Source organism: Protopterus annectens, chromosome 5.part0, assembly GCF_019279795.1.
Source record: "Protopterus annectens isolate FY-2018-M chromosome 5.part0, PAN1.0, whole genome shotgun sequence".
NCBI lineage: Eukaryota > Metazoa > Chordata > Ceratodontiformes > Protopteridae > Protopterus > Protopterus annectens.
Genome location: NC_056735.1, coordinates 1,966,361,280 through 1,966,385,968, shown reverse-complemented (window position 1 = coordinate 1,966,385,968; position 24,689 = coordinate 1,966,361,280). Strand labels below are relative to the sequence as shown.

The 24,689-nt window shown below is 38.6% G+C and overlaps 1 protein-coding gene across 11 annotated transcripts in view; it reads left to right on the top strand.

Moving 5' to 3' along the window:
* Positions 1-13,510: 13,510 nt before the first annotated feature.
* LMO7 (LIM domain 7) overlaps positions 13,511-24,689 on the top strand; it is a 921,898-nt gene continuing 910,719 nt past the window's right edge. For 9 of the 11 annotated variants that reach the window (XM_044071726.1, XM_044071729.1, XM_044071732.1 and 6 more), the window contains exon 1: positions 13,511-13,601. The gene's annotated coding sequence lies outside the window, so the exon portion shown is untranslated. The remainder of the gene's footprint in view (positions 13,602-24,689) is intronic. The other 2 variants (XM_044071735.1, XM_044071734.1) reach the window with 1 other exon arrangement.

Here is a 24,689-nt window from a genome sequence, read left to right as displayed (position 1 = left end):
AAGTATTGGGAACAAATAATTAGAGAGGGAAAGGTAATAGAATGGGAGGAGGCCAAGAAGACGTTTGAATTGCCGGCTAGTGATTGCCTTCCTTATCAGGGATTGATATCAGAGTATAGATAAATAAGGGCTAGTGTAATCCTAAATGAAAGCCCTGCACTGCTTGAGTTTTTACTTGACTCTAGAACAGAAGCTGCTGTTAAAGGGATGATTAGTATGGCATATATAATATTGCATGATAATTACAGTAACCAATCCGAAAAAATTAGATATGCAGTTAACAAAAAAAAGACACATGCATGGCTCCCAAAATATGCAACCAAATACAGAAGATTTAGGATTTTTAACTGTAAGTGTTTGCATAGATACTTCTATAAAACAAGCAGACCCCAAATAATTTTTTCCTCAGGTAGATAGCAAATGGAGGTGAGATGGGGAAGAAAGAGGTAACTAACTGGGAAGATATGTTCTGGGAAGTAATGATTTGGCAGACTTTAAAAAAAATCACTACAGAGTACGTTCTCAAGAATACTGGAAAAGCAAATGAGTGAAACTGAGGAAATAAGGGTTTTGATCTGCGATACATGATCTGAATTATCTGTCTGATGGCTGCGAAGAAAAGGGATTACTAGAAATGGAATTCAAAAATTATAAACTAGCTATGCTTGAAGCAGTGAATGTTATAACAGCAATAAAAGAACATGAGGTGGGATCTTTAGAAAAGGGTAGAAGAAAATTGCATAAAATGGAAATTGTAGTAACAATACATTTTGTAGGAGGAATGAGGTTGGAGAGGACAGGAACTGAATTTATGTAATGCTGCTTAAATTATACGATATGTATGTGATGTATAATGTTTGTAAATGGAAACTTAATATGGGTTGATTACTTGTATATAACTACGTTTGTCAAAAGTGATAATTTAATGAAGATGTTTGAAAAAGTAAAGATAGACACATACATTAGTAGGAAAGAAAAAAAAAAACTAACATTTTCTTTACAATACATTACATACGCATGTTTTTAATGTTTAGCCACTGTAATTCAATCTAACATTACATAAATTACTTAGTTGTTGCCTTTTTAAACCTCACTTTTGTGCATATGTTTTTTCCCCACAAAGTGGGTGGGGATAAAGGATTTTGGATGGTAACCATCAGAAATGTTGGAACCCGCCAGAATGTGTCCTGAAACACAAAAAACTGAATGGTTAAAAAAGTCAGAGATGGCCATTTCCTAGAATATTCCCTTTTCTCTGACGTATGACTATCTTGGTTTGATAGGTGTGCTGGGTGCAGTTGGGGCTTGCCCCCCCCAGAAAAGTTTAAAGTTGAAAAAACACTTTGGCAGTTTTGGCTTGAACCCTGAATGCAACAAACGCAAGAATGTAAATTAATTCTTTCCACAAGAGTAAATCTTGAATTCTCATTTAATTTGGTACTTTGTACAGTAGCAGCTGTTAAACGATCACATTTACTAGAATGGAAATTTGCAAAATGAACTGCAACATGGCTTCCTAATTTGTTTGATAAATATTACATGCTCCTGTAATGTTTTAAATATCCTGGAAATATTTCCAGTAGAGTACAGGTTACAGGGGCATTTTAATGCATAAATCAGACCATCATTACAAGCAAAAGAAATGACCACATACCTACACACCTTACATAGGTCACAGGAGGATGTACTCCTTTGGTTTAAACACTATGCAAAAATAGTTTCTAAAGGCCTAGCAAATGATTGTATACCAGCATATCACCAGAGTGGTAGATCATAAGATCAATCAAATCTGACAATAGAAGATGGTTACATTCTGGCAGGATCCAACAATCAATCTTTTGCCAGAAGATGACTATTAAATTCAGGCAGGACCAAATAAACCAGATTTTGATTACAGGTGCCTCAGACAGCATGCAGAGACAATTCAAAGGGACTCGTGTACCAGGCAAATGGAGTTGTACCAAAAGAGACCTCAGAATAAAAGAAATGTGGGCAGTGGTCCAAGCACTAAAGGTCTTCTGTGAAGGTCATACCATCTTTGTTGTGAAGACCTCCAGTTCTCGCAGGACATTTGTAACAGGGCAGAATCAAAGCTACCTGGGTCAAAAAGGTGCAGCGGGGTTACATGTTTGTCACCATCTTTGGAAGTAGGTAGTACTACTGTGTGGTAAATTAAATAGGGAGGGGGACTGTAGCTTACCCTTATGGACAGATTGGCAGTGATTTGCTTTGGAAGTAACCCTAGAGTTAGGTAAGAGTCTACGCAGAGTCTACATACTATCCCAATAAAACTCATTGACATTATTTGAGCATATGCAAGCCAGACCCCACATGAATTGATGTTGGACAGGGATTTGTATTTTCAACTGATTACATTTTGGAGTAAAACAGAGCTAGACCTTTTCATTTTGCAGGGTAACAGACAACTAAGGAAGTTCTGCACCACCACATACTAGATTGGGCAAGTATCTATCTTCTACTATAACTGGCTAGGTCTATTTTTCTACCCTTTCCATCCTGTCTCCTTTCTCCTCAGTGTGAACGAAACCAAAAAAGAGGCAGAGGAAGCAAAGATGCAACTTGCTATGCCCTTTTAAACCAGGCAGCTTTGATTCTGTCCAATTACAAATGTCCTAGTTGAACCTGTTCTTGCTCTGTGTAACTAGACCTTATAACTCTGCACAAGGAGTCCCTGAAACATTCACATCTTTGGTCCTTCACAGATGACATGCTAAATGTCCCGAGGGAAGCTATGAAGCCTACTCGTGAGAGCTCTTACCCAGAAAAATTAGAGATTTTCCCTCTGGTGACAAAGCAAATCAAGACACTTCCTCAGTATCTATCTCTGTGATTCTGCAGCATCTGTCTGAGCTCTTCAGGGAAAGGATGGTGTTTGGCTCGGTGTTTGCCCTCTCAACTTGCATGTCTGTAAAACCCATTTTGTCATCCTTAACCAGTCAAACAACCAGTTAAGGGGGTGTTATTGCATCTGACACCACTAGAAGAAGAGAGATTTCTGTTCCATGAGACGTACTTTGTGATGGTGAAGTTTACACAACCAAACTGTGAAGCAGCTATGACCCTTAGTTTTCTGACATAAAAAGAGCCATTCAGTCTGCTTTCATATCAGCAAGGAAGATTTTTGTATCCCATATGCTTTATGGGTAAGGAATATTTCTGGTGTTTTATAAGGACAGAGTCATCCAGAGGGCTATTCATTCCTTTATACCTTAAGTGGTAATGAAAGTTTCCTTAAATCAGGTCACACGCCTGCCAGACCTTTCATTAACATTAAGAGCAAGGGGAGAACATTTTGCGTTCTTTGGTTGTGCATAGACAACTGAGGGAGAAAAAATTCAGGACTTCTGATCAACTTTTTGTATTTTTTTGCAACTAAAGGGGAAGTGAAATCTGTGTCCTAATATCACCAAATAGTTGTCATATTTTTTTTTCTGCTAAACTGCTCATGGGAAGAAGCAGAAAGGATGTATTATGTCTCTCATGACCAGTGTCCCAAGAATCACTGTAGCCTTTTGCAGAGTGGTGATGGTCCTTCCTAGAGTCTGCAATGTTGGCCTTACTCCACATATGCTCAAAAACTTAGATTGGGCATCTCTTATAGGGTAGTTTGTCACCCAGTCTTACCTTGTCCCTAGGGGCATTATGGGGCTGTGGTGCTGCATTTCTTAAACTGTTTTGCCTTTTTCCCTCCAAGACTTCCACATTCACCCTTTCACAGGGCTTCAGTCCTCCTCTGGTCTGGATAGAATTGGAGGATGCCAGATTCTGTTGTCCTTTTGACATCCTTAGTCTTTCTCCAAGAAGCATTTTGTGGAAGACCCTTACTGTGTTCAGACCTGTGACCAAGGGAAGGATATGGGATCCCCCTCCTTCTGGATCATGGGCAAGAAGGAACTAAAGATGATGCTGGCAGACTTGTGCATAATAGTGGGATTGCACTGATGCCATAGGGATATGGGTGTCTGTGTAGCTGATAAGTGAAAAAGGGTGCCAAGTTCTGTAAGCTGGCTCAGACGTTGAACTTTTTTTCAGGCAGTTTGTTCTGTGAAATGTTTTTGCGTCCACTGTGATAGACCACTACATTTTTTCACTTTGAGGAATAAGTGGAGCTTATTTAACTGTGTAGGTTGAACTTTAACCTTGTTGACTTCTAGCAGATTTAGACTAGACAAAAAGGAATTCAGTAGTGATGGAGTGGTGTTACGACACAGCAGAAACTAGACTGTTAAGTTAGATGTTCATCGTGTTTAACTTTTGCAGTCATTACTCTTGGGTTATCCTGCTGGCAGGCTACCCTCAGTCGGCCAGAATTCCAGAGTCTAGGTCCGGCATCGGTTGCTGTCACCTTCCCTGATGTCCGTGCGCCAGAGGTATAAAAGTTGCAGCAGACGCCATTTTCTTCAGTCTTTCTTGCTGCGCGGTGCCCGAAGCAAAAGCAGTTCGCAAGTGCCGGTTGGCAGACTCCTGAGATTTTCAAATCTGAATTTCAGAACCGAAGTCTTCATTAAAGCTAAGTACCCCATTGGGGAAACTTTTTTTCTTGCTCCAGACCGATGGCAGAAAAAGTTAACAATTGTATTTCTTGTGGGAAGCAAAGACCTCATAAGGATTTTCACTCTTACTATATTCCTTGCCTAGGCCCTGATCACAATGTTGCTAGCTGTCTGTTTTGTGCTAGATTTGACCAACGCACAGTTCAATTTTGCATTTCATTACTTTGGCTGAAGATTTAATTATATAATGCCATCGGAACATCTGATGACTGGAGTTTACAAAAAACGCAAGGACAAGGAAAAGGATAGGCATCAGAGGTCCAAAACAGATGACGAGGCCTCTGCTAGGCCAGTTGCCGGTTCTCAGTGAGGCGCTTTCGCAGCCCCTGGCACCCGCTACCTCAAAGCCACAGGCCACTTCCGACTCCCACGTGGAGCTGACTAGGCCTCTGGATACTCAAGGTATTGGACACTCGGAAATCATTCCCTCAGAGAGGTCCGGAGCCACTGAGCAGGCATCTGCTTCTGAGGGTGTCTTCAGACCTACACAACTATATATTAAAGACAAAGAAACAAGTACAGCATTCTCCTACTCAGTCTACCATGCCTAAAAAGCAGATGCTCAAAATGGCCGAAGACCTAATTACTTTGATCAGGGGCTACCATCCCCCACCTGATAAGAGGCCTAGGCAAGAGAATTATTCTTGTGATCAGGTTTCTATTTCCTTTGATTCCTCTTCTGAACAGGATTATTCCATGCTTCCCTATGCGGATTCTGATGCTGAAGAATCCATTCCTTCAGCCTCTCCTCCTGAGGATTATTCTTTTGGGGAAACCCTGCATACCATGAGGGAACATTTCCACTGGGAGAGACAAGATTATTCTGAATCTAAGAAAAGGCTCAGAGACTTTCTGCTGATTCCTCAGCACAGACCCCTCGCTATTCCACCTGTTTTAGACATTTTAGATGTCTTATCAGAGTCAGGCCTGTCCCCTGACTCTTTACCCCCTGCACCTGCTAAGCCAGACAGATACTACAGGGTTCCGGATTCTCATAAATTCCTATATAAAAACCCTGCTGCTGATGCAGAATCTATATCTCTGGGTCCCAAAGGGGTTAAAGCCTCCACTGCAAAAAACCCTGTTCCCTCTGATAGGGATTCTAGGGCTCTAGACAGATGGCGGAAAAAAGTATACACTTCTGCTACCTTGGCTGTAAGGGCTTTAAATTTTCAGTTTCATATGTTTAAATATCAGCAATATTTAATGTCTCTGCTTAAACAGAAATTGTTGACAAATACTGAATGTTCCGAGAACAAGGAATTCCAGGATTTATTGCATGCAGCTGAACAAGTGGGAAAGCATACTTTGCAATGTGGTTATGATTCACTGGAGGCCTCGTGCAGGGCCGCTGTCTCAGGTTCTGTTATTAGAAGGCATGCTTGGTTAAAGGAACAGAATCTGCCTCATCATGTTAAAGCAAAATTATTAGATGCACCATTGCAGCATGATACTTTGTTTGGTACTAAAGCAGAAGAGGTTTTGAAAAATAATGGAGGATAAAGCAAAATCCATGCAGACAGTCAAGGATTTCTTACAGGTATAGCCACCCAGGTTTAGCAGGAACTGGCCTTCTAAAAATTGGTCCTTTCCAGTGTCAGACAGACCACAGAGGCAGATACAGGCGTCCCAGAGGCAGATCTCAGCCCCAAGGTTCATACAGGCCTAAACAATGGGGTGCTCCTACCTCCAAAAGCGGAGAAGACAAATCACAACCTTACAGGATACAGTCCCAATGACATTCCTCTGCCAGATCCAAGCACTTTTCTTTTGGCAGCCCCCTTAGGGGGAAAACTAGCACTTTTCTCATCAAATTGGCAAATGATTACCCAAGACAAATGGGTCCTGAACATAGTGTCCCAAGGCTGCAGGTTCCATTTTCACACTCTACCAAGGTCAAAAGGTATGCCAGACCTGCCACACAATCAATGGGCAGAGGCACAGAAACTAATTACAGCCCTCATGGTCATGAGGGCCATTCAGCAAGTACCACAACAAGAGCAGGGGCAAGGATTTTACTCCAGACTTTTCCTAGTACTCAGGAAGGACAAAACCTGGAGGCCAATACTGGACCTGTCTATACTAAATAAGTTTCTGGAAGTTCCAAAATTCAAGATGTTGACTCTACAGCAGCTACTGCCCATGCTGGTGAAGAAGGCTTGGCTCGTAACTTTGGACCTAAAAGAGGCATACCTGCATGTCCCAATCAGACAATCTTGCAGAAGATACCTCAGATTCATAACTGGCTCAATGCATTACCAATTCTCTGCACTGCCCTTTGGCTTATCTACTGCGTCCAGGTTCTTCAAAAAGTGCCTAGCACCAGTAATTTCATTTTGCAGACAAAGAGGAATTCAAATATATCCCTACTTGGACGACTGCCTAATTCAAGCAGAGAACAGACATTCTTCTAAAGCATCTGGCGTTTGTAAAATGATTATTCACTGGCCTAGGGTACACAGTAAACGAAAAGAAATCAAAACTATTGCCCTCTCAAGAGATAATATTCCTGGGTGCAAGCTTAAATACAACTGCCCAGATGGCTTATCTCACGCCAGACGAGCAAAAGCAACTGACTTCTTCCTTCAAGAAATTGGCAACAAAAACCCACTTATCTGCAAGGAAAATCCTGCAGGCCCTGGGTTTCATGGCATCCTGCATTCTACTAATTCCATATGCCAGACTGCATATGGGGAAGCTACAGTGGTATCTAAAAAGTGTTTGGACTCAGCATTGTCACAGCCTGGAGACAGTAATTGGACTCATTCTCTGCCTGCAACAGGAGTTTCGGTGGTGGGCAGAAGCTTGTCACCGCAACAAGGGTCTGCCATTCAGTTTACCCACAACCAGACAGACACTGACAACGGATGCATCAGATTATGCCTGGGGGGGCCCATGTGGCAGGAAAATGTATTCAGGACACATGGCCTGCAAACCAGATGAATCTTCACATCAATCAAAAAGAGATGCTAGCTGTTCAAAATGCCCTGACAGCTTTCAAGGACCTGCTTCATCCAGGACGACAACTGATAAAGACCGACAATACTACGGTCATGTGGTACATAAACAGGGAGGTACCCATTCCTACCCTCTCTGCAGACCAGCAATGACCTTATGGGACACAGCATTGGCTTTTCAAATTCACCTGCAAGCACAATTCCTGCCAGGAAAAACAAATACTCTGGCAGACGGACTAAGCAGAAACCTCATGGATCCCTATGAATGGAAACTGGATCCACAAGTCTTCAGCATGATAATAAGGAAATGGGGATGCCCAGACATAGATCTATTTGCCTCCCCTCACAACTGCCAATTGCAGAGATTTTGCACAAGGACTTATCACAAGCAAGCATGGAAAGTGGACGCCCTATCCTTCAGCTGGAAAACTCTAACCGTATATGCCTTTCTTCCACTGCCTCTCCTTCCCAGGGTACTCCTAAAGGTCAGACAAGAGAAGCCAAAAATGATACTGATTGCACCAAGACTGGCCACGCCAGCTGTGATACCCAGTCCTAAAGAGCTTGTCTCAAGGTCCAGCATGGATATTGCCTCAAACTTCTCACTTGCTGGCCCAACAAAACAATCAGATCCTGCACAGCCAAATCAGGACCTTAAATCTGGCAGCATGGCGGATAATGTAACCATTCAGAAAACTCTTTCAAAAGCTGTTGTGGATGTTATCTTGGAGGCCAGGAGGCCCAGTACCAGAAAATCTTATGCAGAAAAATGGAAGAGATTCTGTGCTTGAAACTAGGAAAAAGGCATTGACACGTGTGTACCAAATATACCTCAGATTTTACAATACCTAACTGAGATGCTGAACAAAGGCCTTTCTTTCTCATCAATTAAGATTCATGCCTCTGCATTTCAGCCCATTACAATACGGAACCGCCTATCTTTTCTCATCCTTTAATAAGGCAGTACCTCAGAGGGGCCAAAAACATTAGGCCAACAAGGAGAGCACCAACCCCGTCCTGGGACCTAAATTATGTTTTGGAAAAACTCACACAGTCTCCTTTTGAGCCAGCTTTAACAGCAGATATAAATTTTTTATCCTGGAAAACAGCTCTACTATCAATAACCTCTGCAAGGTGAGTCTGAGTTACAAGCACTCATGGCTGTGGAACCTTTTATCAGTTTTCATCCAGACAGGGTTTCTCTGAGGACAAACCCTACATTTGTGCCTAAGGTGGTAGCCAGTGTGGCCCTTAACCAAACCATTCACTTGCCTACTTTTTATCCAAATCCACAGAACAAGGGTGAGAAAATTCTGCATTCTTTGGACATACACAGGCAGTTACGTTTCTACTTGGACAGAACTAAAGCTTTCAGAAAAACTGAGCAACTTTTAGTGTCATATGCTGCAGGATCACAAGGAAAGGCCATCTCAAAACAGACCATTTCTAAATGGATAGGCCATTGCATCCGTTTCTTCTATTTTCAACATGGCAAATCAGTGCCTAAGGGCATTAGGCTGCATTCCACCAGAGCAGCAGCCACTTCAGCAGCCTTCCTCAGAGGAGTACCAACCAAAGATATCTTGGAGGCTGCTACTTGGAGTTCAGTGCACACTTTCACAAAGCACTACCACTTACCTCTTTACTCTAAGTCCAGAGCAGGCTTTGGCAATGCAGTTCTGCAGGGCCTCATAGCCTCTCCTAATCCTATTTAGCCCAGCCACCCATCCTCAGCTTTGGGATTCTACCCAAGAGTAATGACCAACAGTGAAACACAATTGAACATAGTACAGTTGTGTACCTACCATAAATGTAGATGTTAGTGTATTCACTGTTGCAGTCCAGGTTACCCACCCACCATCCCCTTCTCTTTGCTGGGACTTTTCTGCTTTTCTCTATCCTATACAACCTATTTGGTGTATTTGCTTTGTAGACAAAGGGAATGTTATTTTTGTGCATGTATTTTTATTGGCATATTCTTTCAGCCTACCAATTTGGGGGCACCTGACATCTAGGGCAAGAAAAACTGAAGAAAATGGTGTCTGCTGCATCTTTTATACTGCTGGCGCATTGAGGTCAGGGAAGAGGCGACAGCAACCGACGCTGGACCTAGACTTTGGAATTCTGGCCGACTGAGGGTAGCCTGCCAGCAGGATAACCCAAGAGTAATGACTGCAACAGTGAATACACGCGAACATCTACATTTATGGTAGGTACACAACTGTACTTTGTGGTAGAGCAACTTGAGATAAGAAATGGCTGAAGTTATGTAATTGTCAAACATGCCCTCCTATTGGAACTGTGCTGTTATGTTTTCTTTTTGTGTACACCTAGAAATCACTGTGTGTGTGTAGTCCACGTGACGACCGTGCCTTGGGTCAGCAATCAAGGAGCCTCAGTCCGCATCACTAACACCAGGGAGGTCATCTCATAGAAGAGGAAAGTATAACCAATACACACAGTAAAGTACAATTTCCCTTAAGTGCACACAGAAATCAGTTAGTCTTGGGGCTGGTTGCTCCTTGCTCTCCAGGTCCCCAATAAGTCCTCCCCACTGGCACAGCTATAGGGTCCAGATCTCAGCCTAGCTGGCAAGCTAACCTCCAGTACTGTTCCACCAGTGCTTCGTGCCCCTGCCCAGGTAGCTAACACACACTGCACACACTTTGAGATAAGTATTTATACAACTTCACAGACACTCCTGGGAAAGGCTGACGCAGATTCTCCAGCTGTGCCCCTTTACCTAGACTATACGGTAGTAATTACTGCCACCACCAGCTTAATAATTATCAGCTAACCCAAAGGCCCTTAAAAGGGTGTTCAATTATTACTGTGCAATATTATCCAATTGGTAATGTGACTATTCAGTCTAAGACTTATTAGAATGGCTTATTACAATAAACTCTATAAACATGCAATGTACTCTAGAGCCTACTTATCTCTACACAAACCAGCCACAGGTAAAGGTTTTTAAAATATTTAATAATAAATAATTAAAACACACAAGACAATACTACTACACCACAGAGATATCTAAGAGTTCAGAGATCACACAGAAACTTAATTCAGTAAGACAGGTCTAATGTCAAAGAAAAAAAATAACACTTAATTAACTTTCTAATCTTTAGCTTTTCTTAAGAGAAAACACAGTGCTACAATGCTACTTAGACATATAGATCATAAGCAGTGCTGGGGTTGATGGTCCAAGACAAAAATGCTTAGTCTCTCTCTCAGTAATAGTTTTTAAACTCTCTAACAAACAGCTCTGCCAAGGCCCTCCCAAATTACATCATTTTGACACTTAGGTTTTCTCAGTATACACAGTATACACATTACATCATTTTGACACTTAGTCTGGAGTACCCAGGCCAACAAACTGCATTATTTAGCAATCTAACACCTGCTCAGGAAACTACAACAATGAAAGACATTTCACATGTACACTCCAGCAGTCATTTCTTAAGTTAAGACAATAGAAAGAATGTGTTCAGCCAGTCGCTTTGGCACCACCATTTAAATAATTGTAACTTCAAAGAACATTTGAAATGCCTGGCTTGGTTTTCCTGACAGCAGATTGCAATGTTGCAACAATCTTGAAGTTCACATTTTAGTGTTTTCTTTCATTTAAGAACACAAGCTTGTATTTTACATTTATTTGTACAAATGATAGAATTATGTGTCAAATTCTATTTGACTAGGCTGGCAGCCTTCACCCATCTTTCCCCAATCTTCACAGTCCATTAATTTCCACTTTCACAATCAAGAAGTCTGTCTTTTACTGTAATAAAAGAATGTTTGGAGAGTCCAGTGGCACAAGAACAGAGCATTTGTCCATGTCTGCAATCTGGGTTGAGATTAGTGCCATGAGCACAACAGAGTGGCCAAGAGGAGATGATTGAGCAGTTGGTGGGCCTACTCATTTTTTTGAGTGGGGGTACAGAAAATTAGTGCTACTGTGCTCCCTCTGAAGGTCAACAATAGCTATTTGTGGTTACCAGCTTAGAGAAGAAAGATCCAGTGTGCTTGAAGCACTTGACAGCACGTCTGTGCTGCCCCAAGAAAAAGGAAACCTTAGATAACGAGCATGTAAATATTTCACTGCCTTCTGTATAAAACACAAAATACCCCAAACTTTCCTTCTATTTTACATACCTCAATTTGACTGTGGTGCAGTAATCAGAAGCTAGCTGGGCTAAAAACAGTCTTTCTGCTTTTCCTGGTTAGGGGTCACCACAGCGGAACTTTGGTCCGCTAATGATTGGCAATGGATTTTTACAGTGCTGAGTTGCCAGCCTGATGCCCAACCTTCAAAAGTGTACACCCATTCATGCACGCACCTACCTGCATGTCTTTAAACGTCACTCAACCGTGGGGAGGACATGCAGACTCCGCACAGAAGGCGCTACTGGAAACCAAAAATAAATTGTAAATTTTCTGTACTGCTTGATGCTATGTGGTAATTGAGAGGCACTGAACATAACCAGTATTGCACTAAGTGCTATGTTGGCATATTAAAGTGTGTACTCTACTGCAGCTGTATTTTAGAGAATGAAGAGAAAGTTCCTTTGTTTATATCTATATTGGTACCTTTTGTCTTATAGACTTGGCTTTGCATTACATGCCTGTTGCCCCAGTGGTTTTGCCATCACTTTACTTCATTGTCTGCCATTTTATTTTGATGAAGTACATGTGTTTTGTGTTGCAGGAGTGGAGAGTTGTCATTCAGGGCTCGCAACTCTGAATTGGCTAAACCTGCCTAGAACCCATAGTCCCTAATGGACTGTTGGTTGGTTGCAGGCAGATGTACATGCCTGTCTGTATATGACATTCATTTGATGAAAGACTGGTTGCAAAGTCCTGCAACTTTCAGTCCTTGGGCTTCTGCTTGGTGTCCACTGCAGAGAACTTACTCCCTTTCCCAGGGATGAGAGCTGTGCTAGTCACCCAGCCCTTCATAACTGCTTTTCAGCATAGGCTGCTTATTGTACAGAGGGATATCATATCTACATAAGCTGGCTGGCATCTGAAAACATGTTATATTTCCATATGTTAGGGTTTTGTATTAAACACTGGATTGCTTATATTTCTGGGCTTTGATTAATGTGCATTCATCCATTTTAATGACACAGCATGTCTTCAGACTAGTTTTGTTTGTAGAAGGTTGTCATAAAAAAATGTGTACATGTGTATGCACACTTCCACGCTCCCTGCTAATTAAGTACACCAACTCTACATACTTTTGAACCTATGCGATTGCACTACAGTGAAGAAAAGGGCATATTCCCCTGTCCCCACTGTACTGCAGTCTCAAAAGTGAAAAAGTTGGTATTTCTTGATCAGCTTTCCCAGCTCTTTCATATGTTGGCAGGCAGACCTAATTGACAAAAATATACACTCATGTCTCTCTGTATGTGTGTGCGTGTGCAGTGTGTGTGTATGTATATATTATTAGAGAGAAAATGCAGTGTAGTACTAATGCGCATCAGCCTTTTGTAGGTGGGACAGAATATTTTAAGTGCAGGTTTGCTGTTGAAAGGATTTTGTTAAACTTAGGGGATGCATTCTGTAGTCCTGAGTATCAAATTCATTTTGCTGGTATCTCTCAGATACTACCAGTGTGTTTAAGCTGGCTGATTGTGTGTATGTTGCAGAAGCAGTAAACACAGTACGTCAGTATGTTAAATGCAGTACAACTTTAGTGTGCGTGCTCATTTTTTTTTTATTTCTTTTTCCTAAGGAAGTGCAGAGGTATTATGCTAAGAAATTTAGAGCACAGAATGTTACTGAAAACACCAAAGCCCCAGATATGGTTTGTATATTTGGCTTGTTTGCTAAGATTTCAGGCCAAGAAACACTCTAGGAGGCAGAGGGGAGGTGTTCCTGTAATAAATGGTAAAGCAAGGCTTTAACAAAGTATTCTGCACACAGGACTTATTTCTCCTGAGACTTTAAGTATGGAAACTATGAACTGTTTGCTAAATATGGTCTGTCTTTCTTTAGTTTGATAAACAAGATCAAACCTGGCATAATTAAGAAGATCAACAGACTGTCTACACCCATCGCTGGTTTGGTAAGTTGATGTAAATGCAGTCAAAGAATTGTATATTAACTTATAACTAATTTTAAACTTTCTGAATTTGTGTTCTGTTTGTATGTGTGCATACTACCAGAAGCTAGTTTTCTTCCCTTTACTGTGGTTGTCATGTACATGTCTTGTGTGTAAAGTTTTGATTAACAGTGGTATTTTGAATGCTTTATTGTATCACCTCTGTAGATTGCTGGTTGCTACAACTGCAGCTGATGTTAAAACCTGAGCATCACAGTAGTAGATTGATTTGCTGACATTAGCCTAGTGATTTTGATGTGTGAAATTTGTTGTGCTGCAGTTAGATTGACAAATCTGCTTGGATTACTGAGGAATACATGTATGTTCATATAAGATGTGCGAAGCTTTGAGTAACGAAAAGCAGATGGTAAATTGCCTTTTAATTTCATGCTGCTTAAAAGGTGGTGCTGCACATATTTGAAGGCACGCTGCTGCTCATTCTGCAATGAGTGGGTGTGTGGAGTGAACAGAATGTTGATTTGCTAATTTCATAAATGTTGGCCTAAATTTTGGTATCATTGAAAAAAAATTGCTTGCAGAACTGAAAAAAATGCATCACTATGGTATTATTTTTGGGGAAGTGCCTTTACTCTTTAACAGCAAAATGCCTGTGAGAGTTGGCTACCTTTTTTTTCAAGCATATGATTTGTGATGGAGCTTTATTAGAGCAACTTTCTTGGCTGTTGGCTATAGTCTGATGTATGATCAGATGAGCTTGGATGGTGGGGACAGTGGTCCATCTGTTCTGTTAGTGGCAATAGCTATCCAGTCCTGCTATGGCTATCCCTATCCTTCCACCACTGCCCTGTCAACTTGAACAATTATACTGCCCAGAATGACAGATTGATTCATCAGTACCTGTTTCCCACAATGCATTTTTTTAAATTACAGTTTGTTACTCTTTTCCTTGTTACAGTCTTGCCAAATCAGCCATGATTGAAAAAAAATGTTTTCACAGAATGTTACAAACTTTGAGTTAAAATATATTCAAAGAGATTGGGGGGGGGGGGCAAAATCTGACAAGAAAACAATGCTTTTTGATTGTTGGCTTTCTTGGCACATGTTGCTGCTGGCTTTAGCAAAGTTTTTGTTCAGTATATTGCCCTGTGTTAGAATCCACTACAGTTATGTACTGTTAAGATCCCAGCACCCTAATAGTAAGATACAGTTTGTTGGTCCTGAACTTAAGTCTGCTTTAGTTATAAGTCTTGAATCTTTCTTTTCCTTTTCTGTTACCCAAGTTGTGCTTCAACCAGGTGTAATGGCCTCTCTGCTCTTGCTATCCTTCACTGCGAACATGTTTGACTGGTAAATCTTACCTTTTACTTTATCCTCACTCACTAAACATTTTCATAGCCCTTATCTGTTGTCCAGCAGCTTGATGCTCATCATGCGGTCCAGTGCTAATGTAGCATTCCAAGTGTGGCCTTACTTGTGCTTTGTATGTAGAGAGTGAGAACTTCCTGCACATTCTTGCAGTCTTTCTGTGGCAGAGTTCCGAGCATTCCTTTATTTCCTGGTTGATTCGATATTGCACTGCACTTGAGTGATCCATCCTTGGTGTGGTGATGACTCCCCTACCCTTTTTGTCACGCTTGTTTTCAGATGCGCCCTGTCTGTTGTCATATTTTCTTTGGCATCACTTTACACTGCTTGGCTTTAAAATGCAACGATTTGCCAAGTTCAGTTTCCTAAGTTCCTCTTGAAGATCAGTTCCACCATCGTTTGCCATCATTCTGACACTGGTGTTATTTGCAGAGAAGGTTACTAAATTCCTTGGATCCTACACGACATGATATTTCAGATGTGATAAATAGCACTTGGCCTTTAACAGACTCTTTCAGTACCTCACGTACTACCATTCTGTGTGCAGAAGCTACCCGCTTACTCTTGGTCTTCACTTTCTTCTTTTGAGAGAGATTTGCACCTGTCTGCCAGAACATCTTTGACGGCCTTCCCTTTCCTGTGAAAGAATGACTGGGATCATAGGCCTCCTTTTAATGAAATTAACTTGAGTAGTGAAATAACAAACCACAACAGTAGTCATGATTTACAGTTTTGCAGATGGCATTTAAAGAATGAGAAGTGGAAATGATTGCCCCAAGTTGGACTGTCCATGTTGATACCACTGTGTGATGCACATTCACACAAATAAGAACAGAAGCTGCAAACATGGACAGTTAAAGCTAGAGCATTGCTGGTTTGAAGGGTGCATTTCTGTTGCTCTAGGCAGCAAATTACTTTCACTTAAGGGAGAACTATTGGGTTTGTGAAACTAAATACATCACAGTTTACTTTGCACTGCTTGGGTAACCTTGGATGGCATGAAGGCTGCATGATTGCTGCTTTTCTCCATAGAGGGCTTTTAAGGTCAGTTTGTTTTGTTTTTTTTTTTTTTTTGGAATTTCCTTACTAAAAATCAAAGGTTTGCCAACATTCTTACACTAGGAGAACTGTGGATGTCAGGCTTCATTAATGCTTCAGTTTTCCCAGGAAGAGAACATGCCTTTGCTTTATAAAGGTGATGAGTTACTGTCAGGTTTGAGGTCTCTGAAAACATAATGGGGAGAAAGTCACCAGTTGTGCCATGTTCTATTAGGATCAAGATCAATATATACCTGTTGGAAAGGTGGAATCTTTTGAAATCCAAGGAGGTGTCATGCATCTTATAGTTCTGCTGTATAATACTGATGCTTGGTAAGAGAGGATGATATTTATGTATTCATTTTTGCGGAGTATAGACTTCACTTTCCTGATTTCACTTGACATCCTTTGGGTATTTCACTTTGTACTACAGAAATAAGTCATTGTGCATATCTTATTTGTGCTTTAGTGTTTGTACTTTTCAAAAGTACAATGGCGGTAACAGATAATGCAACTCTACATCATGGATGCCAACAATATCCTATACCAGCAGTGCTTTCCATTTTTTATTGCCTTCTCATAGTTATTTAATATATCCTGTTGCAGTGCATTATGATTAGCTTTCTGTATGTGCCTCTTGAGATGGTTCTAGATACTGCTACTAGATGCATCTTTTTCTTAACAGACACCTTATCTTGACAGCTTGGTTACTACTGTGGCACTTCAGCCTGGATCAAAAGTAAACATCTGATGTCTTTGTATGTACAGAAGGAAAGTACTTTTAATTTCAGCATGAGTGATAATCACACAATACCACAACCTTCAGGTGGCAATGAGCCTTAGCTGGGTTATCTGTCTGAATTAACTTACATTGCTTAGTCATAGTTTAACATGAGATAGGCACTAACTTTCATGGTGTAGAAAAATGTTGACTTGAATGTATTTTTATCTTTTGGAAAGTAAAACACAAGCATTTACTACACAAATAAGCATTTTCAGTATGTTATTAAACTTCACTGCAGTTTTTCTGTATTTTATATTACACTGAGGTAGTCCGGTCACCTATGCAGTAACTGAAGAAGCAGAGAGCACTGTGGGACTGCAGCATTGGAGGTGGACTGTGGCAGCAGTGTTAAAGAACATACCTGGATAGTAGTAGTACAGAATAGTGAAAATGATTCTACTTTATTACAAATAGTCTGCTATGCAGCACTGGGGGAGGAGGAGGAGAGTTGCTTCTAAGGATGCAGAACAGAATAGCTGCACTTTGTTACATGAAATGTTAATTGCATAAGGTGCTGTGCAAGTACACCTGTAAACTGATTTGCCTTCGGTAGTCAAATTTACGATGCTGAAAATGAGTATGCTAATAAATGTGGTTACTTATGAGTTGTGAATTTTCTACCCATTCATTTTATGGCCATCCCTCATGATAAGTACTGAAATTATCTGTCATAGTTGGAATGCAGTTGCAGTGTTGCAAAATATTTTTGAGGCACTGAAAAATAACAGCCACAAGATAAACAGTCATTGCTTCACAGTATATGTCATTGAACTGTTTCCAGACCTCTCAACTGTCCCTATTTTGGAGGAACATTCCTGTTTTCAGGCCTGCTTTAGGATGTCTCTATTTTCGGAAGCATGTCCCTATTCTTAGCTAACTTTTCCTATAATTGTCTGAATAGTCATCACGACGTGTGATAGTTGAAGTAGTCTAATACACAGGAAACCACATAACATGACCAACATACATGTGGCACCAGTAATTTAAAGAAACAGGACACATTACACATCTCCCTTTTTCTGAAGCTAAAATAAATTGTGCGTGGTAGATGATTGCAGCGCAGTTAAAGTCTAAAAGTGCACTCTCTCTGATAAATTCCTTGTAGTTTTCTGTCATTTGGTCACACTTAAACGTGTGTTTTAGCAGTATCCCCCATTCCTACTGGAAGCAGGAAAAGTTATTTGCTATTTGGTATTAAGTTTATGCTAATTAGATTCCAGATTTTTAGCTAGATATTCCCATGTTCAAGGGCCTTTGTTCATATTTTCAGTGTCTACAGGTTGAGTGGTATGACTTTGTTTCTAACAGGTACAGCCTCTCAAATATTTTTTGTTCTATGTATTTCATGAATATTGATACATATGAAGATTAACTGTTCATCTGTTAGTAATGATTAATTTCTTTGTTTATGTATTACCTGTTATCTGTTTTGCTACAATGACATTTCTCATTTGTTTTTGGCAAAATAGATTTTCATGCCAGAATCATTTTCAACAATGTGAACATTGTCTGTTTTTTTTTAGTTGCCATAGGTAAGAGATTGTCCTGTCTAGATTAAATACCAGTGTATAATTTTAGTATCCAGTAGTTTGTCCCAAAATTGTAATATAGCCTTTTAGCAGGCACTGTGGTGGGGGTGGGGGGGTCTTAGAAATGCAGTAGTGAATTTTCAGCAACAGATTGTAACCCCCCCCCCCCCACACACACACACCGATTTAGTTCCCTCTTAAAATAAAATAAAAAAAAACTTCTGGTTTCATTTATGCCATTTGGTCAGACAGTCTTTAAGTAGATAATTAATGAAAATGATCATTATTGCATGAAGCGGTGGTTGTGCTGCGTTAGTGTTGTCACCCCACAGTTAGACGTTGCCCGTTCGATTCTCAGAGCGTCTTCTGTGTGGCGACATGCGTGAATGGGCATTCCTTAGTTGAAGGTTGTGCATTAGGCCCGGCAAGCCAGCATGTAAAACTCTACTGCCAATCATTAGCGGACCGGAGTTCTGCTGTGGTGACCCCTAACCGGGAAAAGCCGAAAGATACAAAGATTGTTATTGTATGAAGTGAGGACAAAACCTCATTTTGCAGTACTAACGCATTGTTTTTTAAGCTGTTTAATTTTTTTTTTTTTACAATTTTGTATATAGCATTTTGTTACACGGATTGCAGATGTGACACTCATTTTAGCTGTGTGTTAAATTTCATTAACTTGTTGGACAACTTTAAAATAACAGAAATATTTTTAATTAAGTTGTGATCAGTATGTGAGAAATGCCAGTGCTTAACAGGATTGGAAGCAGTTGAAAGTGATTTTTTTTTTTAAGATGGATGATGTGGTGTGAACAAAATATATACAGGCATCCTATCCATCAAATTAAAGTTTGTTAGCCATCAAATTATATAGTGCAATTGCTCATCAGTGGTGGGTGTGTGTGTGTGTGTGTGTGTGTGTGTGTGTGTGTGTGTGTGTGTGTGTGTGTGTGTATATATATATATATATATATATATATATATATATATATATATATATATATATATATATATATGTGTGTATATATATATATATATATATATATATATATATATATATATATATATATATATATATATATACACACATCTTTTGCTAAATCTGCAGTAGATCCAAAAACTCTTGAGCTTTGAAAAGACTAGCCTGTCCACTTCAAGGTTGATTTAAAGGTCAGGATTATTTTTCTGTCCCTTAAAGTTCAAGTAAAAGCAGCTGAAAGTTGTCACTAAGTAATCCTGCTAATTGTATTTGACATTTTTCTTTCAAACTTTACAAGATGCTTCAAAACAGTGAACAAATGGATGCAACAACTAATAAAACAAAATTCTTGCACTAATAACTCGAGAAAGATGCGTCAAGCAAGCGATATTGCGACAAAATTTTAAAACATGAAAAGAAATACCTTAAAACTAAGCTTGCCCAGTCTCTTGTTATAGAAGGTCTGAAACTAGCCTTACAATCACTTTAATCAGTCATTGACAATATATCTTTGCAACGAACGTTAATTTGGCAATCGGTGGATTTGCTGCAAGAACTGCAGCATCTGAAACCTGCATTTTGGACTGAGGGCAAATGTTAAATTAAAGTGGGATTACCCAAAATCAAAGGCAAACTCTTTGATTTAGAAGTATGTGAATCTTTTGATGCCACTAATTTAACACAAAATGTTAGATATCCTATCTCCCCCTAATGATTCTACTTTAGTTCTGAATATGATCATTGAGAGAGACCATCAAACACTATGCAGAGATCTCAGATGCTTCCCAACAAATCTGTTAAACGTCTGAGCTATCAAGATGTATCATGCATTCTGAGAGCAGTCAAAACATATAGACTGTTTACTTGGAAAGGTCATAACATTTCAATAACCCAAGATCTGCCCCAAGCTACTTTGTGTGCATCTAATCAGTTCTAACATCAAGTTCCAGATGTTATGGCCAGCTAAGCTCTCCTTTACATTTAAATAAACTAAATATCATGTCGGTACTTTTGATGAGGCCAGATCATTCCCTAAATCTCTCCAACATTTCTCCATAGCTAACCTGGAGGGATATCTCTTGAAGTTCTTCCCTTTTGTTTTTTTTCTTTTGTGGTTGGTGCTCCCCGATAATTTTTGTTGTTGTGGGCTCTTGATTTTGGAGTCCTGGCAATGCCGACTGTTGTGCTGTGGATGATTACATTTGTGGCTCTCCATAGGCCACCCTGTTGATCATTACTGCTTACTTAACATACAGACCTTATGAAATTTGATACTGGAAGGGTTAAAGAGCATCATTTCTGCTTCCTGTTTATGCTAATCTCCCTTCCTTTTGAGAAATAGAAGTAAAAATTAATGTCTTAACAAGGGATCAATCCAAGCAGTTTAATATTGAAAAGATGTTTAACCATTTTCATTCTGCATGCTTCAGCTATTTTTTTTTATTTTTATTATAAGGAAGCTGTAGTGTTGGTTCAAGTTAGTACTTCCTTGTTGTGGTTGGGAGATGAAACTTGGAGGTTTTTCATCTTGGCTCACAATTTGGTGACATTTTAACATTTTATTTTTTTTTAACTTAAAGATTGTTGTTTTCCTGTAATCAATTGTTTGAATCACCTTAATAATCCTACTATTGTATTTGCTTTCACTCTTCTCAGTTTTGGTATATTAGGGTTAGGCCAGATAGGGAGATGGGAGGAGATTTTCTCATTTGCTTTTATTTTTGTAAGCATCAACAAAACAGTCCTGTTTTTGTATGATGCTAGCATGCCTATTTTGCTATTCCTAAGTCGTCTTATACTGTAAAATGATAACTTTTTCCATTCAGTTCAGCAAATGCTTATAATGGTGGAAAGTTGGAATCTTAGAATTCAGAACATCACTAAAAGGAAACCTTTTTTATGCAGTTGCTTTGTAGATCAACATCAAGCATAAGTTTTATTCAGGAAACTCGTATAACTTAATCATTGGGTACATTGTAGCAAAAAATGGATAAAGTAGTATGAATCAGCAGGCAGCCACACTACTAGGCTTAGAGTAGCTGCTATTTTACTTTTCCTGGCAATAATTGGGTTTTGATATCAGTTGTATCAGATGTTTGCTTACAGTATTAACCAGACCTTTTCCTTTAAAGTCTATGCTTCCTGCGCTGAATTGTTTCTTTTTCTACAAATTTTAAATGTGTAATTAAAAAAATAAATAAATACATTTTGGGAGGAGGCTGGAATTCAGTAATAGACCCACATTGTGACAGATCTCATCCAGCCAGTAGTAATGAATTTAATATTTCTCTATGTATACACACACACACACACACACACACATATATATATATATATATATATATATATATATATATATATATATATATATATGTGTGTGCATCTGTGTATTAGATATTTAGATGAACTTAATTTAGCAGATCCAATACAATTTGTCCTCTAGTTCAAACAGACTCACTTTTCATAGAGTCATAAATCTTGGTCTAGGACTGACTATTTTATAATAGCCAATACTCTTCTTAGATATGTCAATAAATTTATAACAGAGTCTAGAACAATTCATACCACTCTAAAACTCAACTTTAAGATTTGACATTTGCCCTTACCCGTAGTTAGAAGTAAAAAACTGGACACTGAACCTTAACCTTCTAAATAAACTAAGGACATTCATTTGTATCTAAAAGAATGTCTACACTCCACTACATTAACCAATAGAGAGATTAATATTCAATGTACATTGTTTAAAAGGTTATTTAATTAGCAAAGCAGTGTACTATAAAAAAGAAAAGAAAATATTTATGTAAAATGATTTTAAAACCGCAATTATCAGTAAGCTATGATTCAGTTATGGGGAAGAAAATTAAGGAATATAACAAATGGTTGCATATCCTGTATCTTTCTCAGCTGATATGGTATGGAAATCTGGTTTCAGCCTGCTAGTAAGAATGTGGCCTAAACCCCATCAAAGATATTGGCTAAATTAATTCTCAGTCATAAAAACTCTTCTCCATTACAAGAACTAATGTAGAATTTAGCCTAGAGAGAGATTCCTAGAAAAATTTCTGCTTTTGAAAATGTATTTTATAATTTATATTAGAGACTGCGTTACATTTAACTCTTAGGATCTAGTGGTGTACCTTAACTCTGTAAAAATTCTCGCAGGTAGATAATTATAAACAAGATATTTTGTCTAAACTAATTGATATTTCAGAAATGAAGATTATTAAAAGTTTATCAAATGGAAAAAGCACAGTGCCTGGATGGCTTCACTTCTGAGATTTATAAAAAATTTGAAGAGCAACTGTTAATCTTATTGTGTTATTCAAATTTATAAGTACAAATGGTATGTCAGATTTGTATCTCAAAAGATCCCAAACTATCTTAATTCTCAGAAGTTCTTCAGATCCAAAATCAATTGCTAATTATAGGCCTATTGCACTTACAAATTTAGATATCAAGTTATATGCAACATTTTTTTGCTGAAAGACTGAAAAAAGTCTTGCCTTCTATAATTTCCCCCTCTCAATCTTTTTTTTAAATAACTGAAAGGCAGATCTCTGACCAGGCTATCATATTTGAATTCTTACAACTTTTAAACCTAGATTATAGAGCCAATATTTATGCTTTTGCATTACATGCATCAACTGAATAAATATCCCTTTCCTTTTTAATCCTCTTCAGAAATTCAGGTGCCCCTTAGATATTATGAGTAATATAAAACTGTTATGTATTAGCTCATCAACTCAGTTATCTATAAATACTCTTTAAAAAACATTTTAGTCAAGAATGGAGTCAAACAAGGATGCCCTATCTCATCGTATCTTTTTAACCCGTATATTGAGGTTTTATTTTTCGCTTTAACTCAAAAATCCAATTATTCCCAAACTATTACATTCCAAAATGCCATTGACTGCTTTTGCAGATGATGTAAATATAGATTTATCTTGACCTAATTTTGATCTACCAGAAATACATTTTCAAAATTTAACTGTTGTCTGAATATACATCAATCTCATGTTTTGCCCTTATCAAAAACAGACCATGTAATATCAACTTAAACTAAACAGAATACCTATTTCTCCATCAGGTAAATATTTGGGTATCAACTGTATTTTGCTTAGAATGCATACAAAACTAGTGTAAAAATCCTTTAAGTTATTCAAAGATGGTCTATATTTTACTCTATCTAAAATTACAGTTATTAAAATGAACATTTCCCAAAACTGCCGTTTTATTTTGCTTCTACTATTCACAGAATTCCAAAAAAGGTTCTTTATTAAACTACTTGCTAATTTCTAGTTATGTGGTACTAACAAGCATCAGAATATTGTATATGAACATTTAATATTCCAAAACAACAAGGAGGTATGAGCATACCAAATTATGGACAATTTTATGGCAGAAAGCAACATAGGGATCATTTCCAAAAACATATGGAAACTTCACATCTTGATCATATAGCTCCACTATTTCAACCTATTAGTAACAATACAGATATCTTAATAAAATGATCTTTTATAATTTCCAGTACTAATTAGTTCCAGTTAGACTTTATAAGACAAAAGTGTAGCTCCCCTGAGTGAATTATTAGTTATGCACTTACCAAAAGGCTACCTTCCCATGGTATCATTCATTTTTAACATTCTAAAAGCTTCCTTTCATTATGAATTTGCAAATTATTCCAAACCAGCTGTTCTATTCCATGTTAACCACCTTAAAGGATAAGTCACTGTCTTTAGCATATAACATTTATATGCAAGTGAAATCACATGATACATATTTATTTGCAAATTCATGGAATGTCTGTTACTCTATACATTTTACAAAGAATAATGTAAAACGATTTCTTTGAATTTAAAGCATATACTTAAAAAAACAAGTAAAAACAACTCCCTCACACATTTCATGATAGCTTTTGCTCCTGCATGTACCTTATGCAATGCACCTAAAGCAGATGTATTTCTTACATTACGGGACTGTAAAACTCTGGTACTTACAACTTGTATATCTTTTAACCTAGATGCACTTTATTGGCAGCTTACTTTTATTACATTCCTTGGCAACTTGCTTTTTGCTTCAGCCACATAAGACAGTGGAATCATCTTTATTAAAAGCCTTACTTATTCTAAGTATAATTAAATGCTACATAACCAAAAATGGTGCTGTCTAGCCACTCTGTCGTGGCAGGAATTTATTATTAGTGCTCAAACATTATAATGCAGTCTAATTTCTAAAGGCAAAACTGAGTCACAATATATGCTGAAGGCATGGGATGTTGTACTTAACTTTCTGAATGCGGATACTACAAAGCTCTTTATTTTGCTATAATTTTATCAATTTTGTAAGAGCCATAATCATTTAATACCTTCTGTTGGAAAAAGGCTTTTTTTTTTAGG